A 7,970-nucleotide genomic window follows, 5' to 3' on the forward strand; every position below is an offset into this window, starting at 1 on the left:
GGAGCGGTATACGCCACCTGTCCTCGCCAACCTGATCTATTCAGAGGGAGTCCGGCTGCAAGAGAGGTACCGGCCCCCGACACCCGACCTTGCAACTCTATGTCCTGGTCGGGAAAGCCCGGTAGGCCCTGAGGATCCCACCGGGTATCGGAAGGAGCGGAGCTGCCACCCGTGCCCTTTTTCTGAGAGGAGTTCAGAGGGAGACCCGGCCTATCTACACACACGGACAGGAAAGCACTCGGTCTGTAGTTTAGGAACACTCTGGTGCGGGGTCCTGATTGAACGCTGGACTTACTCGGAGGTTGTCGGACCCCCTCGTCTCTGGTGACCGCAGAACTTCTCGAGGAGCAGGGAGTCGCCTTCCTTCTGCCATCTCTAATGTGAGTAAAGCCTTGGTAGTTCACCCCTATGGCCTCCGGACTCTTTATTCTGCGCTACACTGCACTACGCAGACTTTCTAGACTACTACCCCCGTCTTCCTGTCCCTCTGCCCTGAGGCCCTGCTCCGCCTGTGGGGAGTAGTAACATCGCCGGCTGCCCTAACACCAGGCCTCAGCGAACTGCAGCAGCGCTGGTGGCCTTCACCAGGTGCCACAGGTGGCGTAGTCGTAATCAGCCACTCAACCCGGATAAGCCCATACCATCCTTTTTAATGTTACGGCCCTGGGCACGGAGCGGGTCCGGGCCACGGCTGCACCCCATCTCTCCATCACAGGACCCAACTCCGAGTCCCCCATCTCCCAGGGTAAAAAAAAGGGCTTTCGAGAAGAGGCGTCACACATGCATGCGAACTTATAATCCAGTTAATTTTTTTCAGTTTACTGTAGTTATAGGCAATGGGCAAATACGGTGAGAGATGGCCCGGCTATTAAGAGGTGGAGGAGGCGGTTTTGATTTTTTTTTACTCTTTTTAATTTTGCCTCATATAAATGTGATTACACAGGAAAAAATGTTTCCTAACATTTTTCCCTGTAAAATGTATTTTCTCTTCTTAATAGAGTAATGCTCTGACAACATTGTTCCCAGCAGCGAACTGGTAGTCACAGATGCGTCCAGGCGTCTTCCCCATGCTGTTTCTATTCCATTTAAGGGCTGTTTCCATCCATTTCAGCAGCGATTTTCCTCCCCTCCTGTTAGGGTCTTCCACAAAAATGCTCAAGTTTCCCATTTACTTACATTATACTTGTTACTTGAGTTGAGGCTGTCCAAGCGTCCGACCTGCTCGATTCGAGTACTGAGCAGTGAGCACTCAAGCATTTTAGTGCTTGATCATCACTAGTCTGTATCTATTTAAAGGGACTCGTTGAGGTTCAGTATTTGTATCATGGTTCTATTCTAGAAAATGTAATCGTTTCGGGGCTTTGGGATCTGTATTTGTGTAATGGTGTAATTTGGGTTTGGCATTCATTAATGGGTCTGTCATTAACAGAAAGCAACAGGCCAACCTGGCTTTAATCGCTGATAACTGTGCAGGGTTATCAGATATCAGTTGGAACAGCTGTTTATTTGGGATCCAGCTGAATGGCAACTTTGGCTGTATGATGCTGGGTCAAAATGCAACATCACAAAGATAAGTTAGCAGGCTTGCGGGAACCATAATGCATTACCATTGGATAAGGGGCGTGCCCATCAACTAATGTAAAACACAGTTTTTCATGTGATTTACAATGCAATAAAATCTGGCAGTATGCCCTGTGCAAAAGCCAACAAACTATAATGTACATAAAAATAAATTGTAAAAAACAATGACACAAAAATGTAGAAAATGCCACGGTAAGCAATAGCGTCCGCGACCAATCAGCACAGCGGTGTTTAAATGTGTCTGCAAGATCGGTGATTGGTCGAGGCCGCTATTTAAATGTGGCGTCCAAATCGGTGATTGGTCGCGGGCAGCGTCTGCGACCAATCAGCACAGCAGTGTTTAAATGTGGCGCCCAAATCGGTGATTGGTCGTTTAAACACTGCTGTGCTGATTTGGCGCAGCTGGCAGCCGCAACCAATCAGCGAGACTGGCGCCAAATTTAAACAACGCTCTGCTGATTGGTCGCGGACGCCAGATGCGACCAATCAGCGAGATTGGCGCCAAATTTAAACAACGCTCTGCTGATTGGTCACAGTTGCCAGCCGCGACCAATCAGCGAGATTGGCGCCAAATTTAAACAACGCTCTGCTGATTGGTCACGGATGCCAGCCGCGATCAATCAGCGAGATTGGCGCCAAATTTAAACAACGCTCTGCTGATTAGTCGCAACCACCGGCCGTGACCAATCAGCGATATTGGCGCCAAATTTAAACACCGCTTTGCTGATTGGTCGCGGTGGCCGGCCGCGACCAATCAGCGATATTGCCGCCAAATTTAAACACCGCTCTGCTAATTGTGCCCGGTCGGCCGCATACATATTCTAGAATACCCGATGCGTTAGAATCGGGCCACCATTTAGTATACTATAAGGATGATGCTTGTCAAAGAGAAATTGGGTATGAAATAGCTGGAGGACATTGTAGTTGACTCATAGTCAGATGCTTTTATGTTCAAATCACATTTATGGTAAATATTTTTAATTTTATTATAACAGTATTGTTGGCTGCAACTCTTTACACATTTATCTCAGCCATTAGAGGACTCTTATACAAGGGTAGGATGAAGCAGAGAGTTTGTAATCCACTACTTCCTCTCATGTTCCTGACCTATCTGTTCTCCCTTGACTATTGTGTAGTCCCTTTGTGTATGACAGGATGACAATCTCTAATCTTGAAATGAAAATCTTGTCTCCTCTTAGGACACACGCCTGCTTTTAAATGTGAATGTACCAGTGTGTTTAATAAATCCTCCCACAGCAAAGACACTTCCTAAAGCATAGTAGAAGAAGCATCCTTCTGCAGACCTCGTGGCGCAACGGTAGCGCGTCTGACTCCAGATCAGAAGGCTGCGTGTTCGAATCACGTCGGGGTCAATACTTTCCTTTTTTTATTTTTACAGAAGAGCAATTTACTAGCAACAGCCCTAATGTATATATCTCTCATCCATCAAAAGCACTCTGACAAGGATGTAGAGTGATTGGTCTTTTTGTTTATCGTCATGTTCCCAGCATGCTGTTTTCCTTTGACTAGGACTCTGCAGTCCCTATATTTCTAATCGGTTCACTTCTAAGTGTGTAATCATGCAGATCTTCCATGCTATTCATGTCCTTTTAAATGAGCACGTACCAGGGGGTATAGTGCTGTCTTCCAAGACTAATACACTGCCTAGCAGTAGCATATAATAAGCAGCCTTCCACAGCTCATGAGGTATAATGGTAGAATCCCAGACAAAAGGCTATGTGTTCAAATCATATTAGGGTTACTTGCTTTCTTTATTGAAATTGTTTTTTTCTCTCCCCGTTTTCAGATATACACTGCTCAAAAATATAAAGGAAACACTTAAACAACAGAATATAACTCCAAGTAAATCAAACTTCTGTGAAATCAAACTGTCCACTTAGGAAGCAACACTGATTGACAATCAATTTCACATGCTGTTGTGCAAATGGAATAGACAATAGATGGAAATTATTGGCAATTATCAAGACACACTCAATAAAGGAATGGTTCTGCAGATGGGGACCACAGACCACATCTCAGTACCAATGCTTTCTGGCTGATGTTTTAGTCACTTTTGAATGTTGGTTGTGCTTTCACACTCGTGGTAGCATGAGACAGACTCTACAACCCACAGAAGTTTCTCAGGTAGTGCAGCTCATCCAGGACGGCACATCAATGCGAGCTGTGGCAAGAAAGTTTGCTGTCTCTGTCAGCGTAGTGTCCAGAGGCTCGAGGCACTACCAGGAGATAGGCCAGTACACCAGGAGACATGGAGAGGGCCGTAGGAGGGCAACAACCCAGCAGCAGGACCGCTACCTCCGCCTTTGTGCAAGGAGGAACAGGAGGAACACTGCCAGAGCCCTGCAAAATGACCTCCAGCAGGCCACAAATGTGCATGTGTCTGCACAAACGGTTAGAAACTGACTCCTTGAGGGTGGTATGAGAGCTCGATGTCCACAGATGGGGGTTGTGCTCACAGCCCAACACCGTGCAGGATGCTTTGCATTTGCCACAGAACACCACGATTGGCAAAGTCGCCACTGGCGCCCTGTGCTCTTCACAGATGAAAGCAGGTCCACACTGAGCACATGTGACAGACGTGACAGATTCCGTGGAGAGCAATCTGCTGCCTGCAACATCCTTCAGCATGACTGGTTTGGCAGTGGGACAGTAATGGTGTGGGGTGGCATTTCTTTGGAGGGCCGCACAGCCCTCCATGTGCTCTCCAGAGGTAGCCTGACTGCTATTAGGTACCGAGATGAGATCCTCAGACCCCTTGTGAGACCATATGCTGGTGCGGCTGGCCCTGGGTTCCTCCTAATGCAGGACAATGCCAGACCTCATATGGCTGGAGTGTGTCAGCAGTTCCTGCAAGATGAAGGCATTGAAGCTATGGACTGGCCCGCCCGTTCCCCAGACCTGAATCCGATTGAGCACATTTGGGAGATCATGTCTCGCTCCATCCACCAACGTCACGTTGCACCACAGACTGTCCAGGAGTTGGCGGATGCTTTACTCCAGGTCTGGGAGGGGATCCCACAGGAGACCATCCGCAACCTCATCAGGAGCATGCCCAGGCATTGTAGGGAGGTCGTACAGGCACGTGGAGTCCACACACAATACTGGGCCTCATTTTGACTTGTTTTAAGGACATTACATCAAAGTTGGATCAGCCTGTAGTGTGTTTTTCCAGTTTAATTTTGGGGGTGACTCCAAATCCAGTCCTCCATTGGTTAATAAATTTGATTTCCATTGATGATTTTTGTGTGATTTTGTTGTCAGCACATTCAACTTTGTACAGAACAAAGTATTCAATGAGAAAATTTCTTTCATTCAGATCTAGGATGTGTTATCTGAGTGTTCCCTTTATTTTTTTGAGCAGGGTACAATGATTAGCCATATAAAAGAAAAACAATGGCAAGTGAAGTGAATAATATTAACCCCTTAACTTCTGAAGACTCTTTGCACATTAATGACCAGGCCAATTTTTACAATGCTGACCATTGTCACTTTATGAAGTAATAACTCTGGAACGCTTCAACGGATTCCACTGATTATGAGACTGTTTTTTTCATGACATATTGTACTTCATGATTGTGGTGAAATTTCTTTGATATGACTTGTGTTACTTTGTGAAAAAATCAGAAATTTGGAGAAAATTTTGCAATTTTAAAACTTTGAATTTTCAAGCCCTTAAATCAGAGAGATATGTCACACAAAATAATTAATAAATAAAATTTCCCACATGTCTACTTTACATCAGCACAATTTTGGAACCAAAATTTTTTTTGGTTAGGAAGTTATATGGATTAAAAGTTGACCAGCGATCTCTCATTTTTCCAACAAAATTTATGAAACCATTTTTTTTTAGGGACCACATCACATTTGAAGTAACAGAAAATACACAAAAGTTACATCATTCTAAAAACTGCACCCTTCAAGGTGCTCAAAACCACATTCAAGAAGTTTACTAACCCTTCAGGTGCTTCACAGAAATTTTTGGAATGTAGAAGACAACAATGAACATTTAACTTTTTTTCACAAAACTTTTAATTTAGACCCAATTTTTTTTATTTTCGCAAGAGTAACTGCAAACAATGAACCACAGAATTTGTTGTGCAATTTCTCGTGAGCACGCCGATACCCCATATGTGGGGGAAAACTACTGTTTGGGTGCATGGTATGGTTTGGAAGGGAAGGAGCGCATTTGACTTTTTGACTTTTTGAAGGTAAAATTTGCTTGAATAATTAGCGGACGCCATGTCGTGTTTGGGGAGCCCCTGATGTGCCTAAACAGTGGAATCCCCCACAACTGACACCATTTTGGAAACTAGACCCTTCAGGGAACTTTTCTAGATGTGTGGTGAGCACCTTGAACCCCCAGGTGCTTCACATAAGTTTATAACATTGAGCCATAAAAACAAAAAAATCTAACTTTTTCCACAAAAATTATCTTTTAGCCCCAAATTTTCTATTGTCACAAGGGTAAGATGAGAAAATGGACCTCAACACTAATACCCCATTTGTGGGGAAAAAACACTATTTGGGCGCACGGAAGGGTTCAAAAGGGAAGGAGGACTGTGTGACTTTTTGAATGCATAATTGCCTGGAATCGAGAGCAGACGCCATGTCGTGTTTGGAGAGCCCCTGATGCATCTAAAAAGTGGAAACCCCCCACAAGTGACTCCATGTTGGAAACTAGACCCGTCAAGGATTTTACCAAATGGTATAGTGAACATTTTGAACCCAGAGGTGCGACACAGAATTTGATAACATTAGGTCATCATATTGAATATGTTGTCATTAGTCTTGAGCGCAAGTGCTTGGTTCTTGAGTTTGCATTGGGTACTCGGGTATGCACCAAGTATCGCAGGTGCTTGAGTGACATGATCGAGTCCCCACCCCGCATGTTTCACGGTTGTTAAGACACCCAAAAAAAAACATGCAGGGATTGCCTGTGCATTGAAGGCAATCCCCCGCGTGTTTTTTTTGGCTGTATAACAGCCGCAAAACATATGGGGCGGAGACTTGAGCATGTCACTCGAGCACCCACGATACACGGTGCATACCCGATCACCCGATGCAAACTCAAGTAGCGAGCACTTGCGCTCAATACTAACCGCCATATCGCTATCATTTTTTTTCTTTACTTTTGAAAACACCCCAACCCCAACACAACCCTAACCCCAACCTTAATACAACCCTAACCGTAACCCTAATCTTAACCCTAGCACAAAACCTAACTTTAACACAGCCCTAACCCTAATCCTAACCATAACTATAATCCTAGAATTTATTTTTTTACGCCGTTCCTCGTGCAGTATAAGTGATTAGACGACTTTATTCTTTGGGTTGGTGCGATTACAGCGATACCAGATTCATATCGTATTTTTATGTTTGGCACCTGTCACACACTAAAAGACGCTTTTTTTGCAAAGACTAGTTTTTGCATCGACATATTTTGATAGCTATCATTTTTCAACATTTCGGTCGACAGAATCATGTAAGGGCTTGTTTTTTTGACGTTTTTATTGGTACAATTTTCGGGCACGTAACATTTTTTCATTGCTTTCTATTCCGATTTTTCGGAGGCAGAATAAACAAAAAACAGCAATTCAGGAATTGTTTTTTGGGGTTTTTTTTATGCTGTTTTGCGTGTGATAAAATTGATAAGGCAGCTTTATTCTTCGGGTCAGTACGTTTACAGTGATACTAAATTTATATTTTTTCATGTTTTGGCGCTTTTACACAATAAAGACTATTTTATAGGAAAACGGGTTTTTTTGCATTGCTGTATTCTGAGAGCTATAACTTTTATTTTTTGGCTGATGGAGCTGTATAGCGGCTTGTTTTTTGCAGAACAAGATGACATTTTCAGTGGTACCATTTTTATTTACATTTGTCTTTTTTATCGCGTTTTATTCTATATTTTGTTCGGCAGTATGATGATAAAGCACCGCTTTTGCTTCGTTTTTTTTTTTTTTTACAGTGTTCACTAAAGGGATTAACTAGTGGGACAGTTTTATAGGTCAGGTTGTTCCGGACGTGGCAATAAAAAATATGTGTATTTTTATTTTTATTTTTTTTCATAATAATATTTATTTATGGGTACAATATATTTTTATTTTTTGGGGATTCTTTTTTCTTTTATTGTTACAATTTTTTTTTGCTTTTTTACTTTGTCTCACTATGGGACTTTCATTTTTTGCATGCTGATTGCTTGTATAGCATTGGGATGCAGGAGCATCCCTATGCTATTCAGACTGTCAACTCTGAACTGACACAAGTTAGATAGATCATGCACTACGCATGATCTAACTAACTTGCTGATGCCTGGTGACAGCACGGGGTCTCCGATCCAAGGTAAGAGGGGCTGACTTACCTCTGCC

General features: G+C 43.5%; 1 non-coding gene across 1 annotated transcript; it reads left to right on the forward strand.

Annotated features, from left to right (window-relative positions):
• The first annotated feature begins 2,882 nt into the window (after window positions 1-2,882).
• Window positions 2,883-2,954, forward strand: TRNAW-CCA (transfer RNA tryptophan (anticodon CCA)). The gene has a single exon. It is a non-coding gene; the product is annotated as a tRNA-Trp (tRNA).
• The last annotated feature ends 5,016 nt before the right edge of the window (window positions 2,955-7,970 follow it).

Source organism: Phyllobates terribilis, unplaced genomic scaffold (genome assembly GCF_046119375.1).
Source record: "Phyllobates terribilis strain yellow unplaced genomic scaffold, ASM4611937v1 Scaffold_2__4_contigs__length_985480577, whole genome shotgun sequence".
NCBI classification, from domain to species: domain Eukaryota; kingdom Metazoa; phylum Chordata; class Amphibia; order Anura; family Dendrobatidae; genus Phyllobates; species Phyllobates terribilis.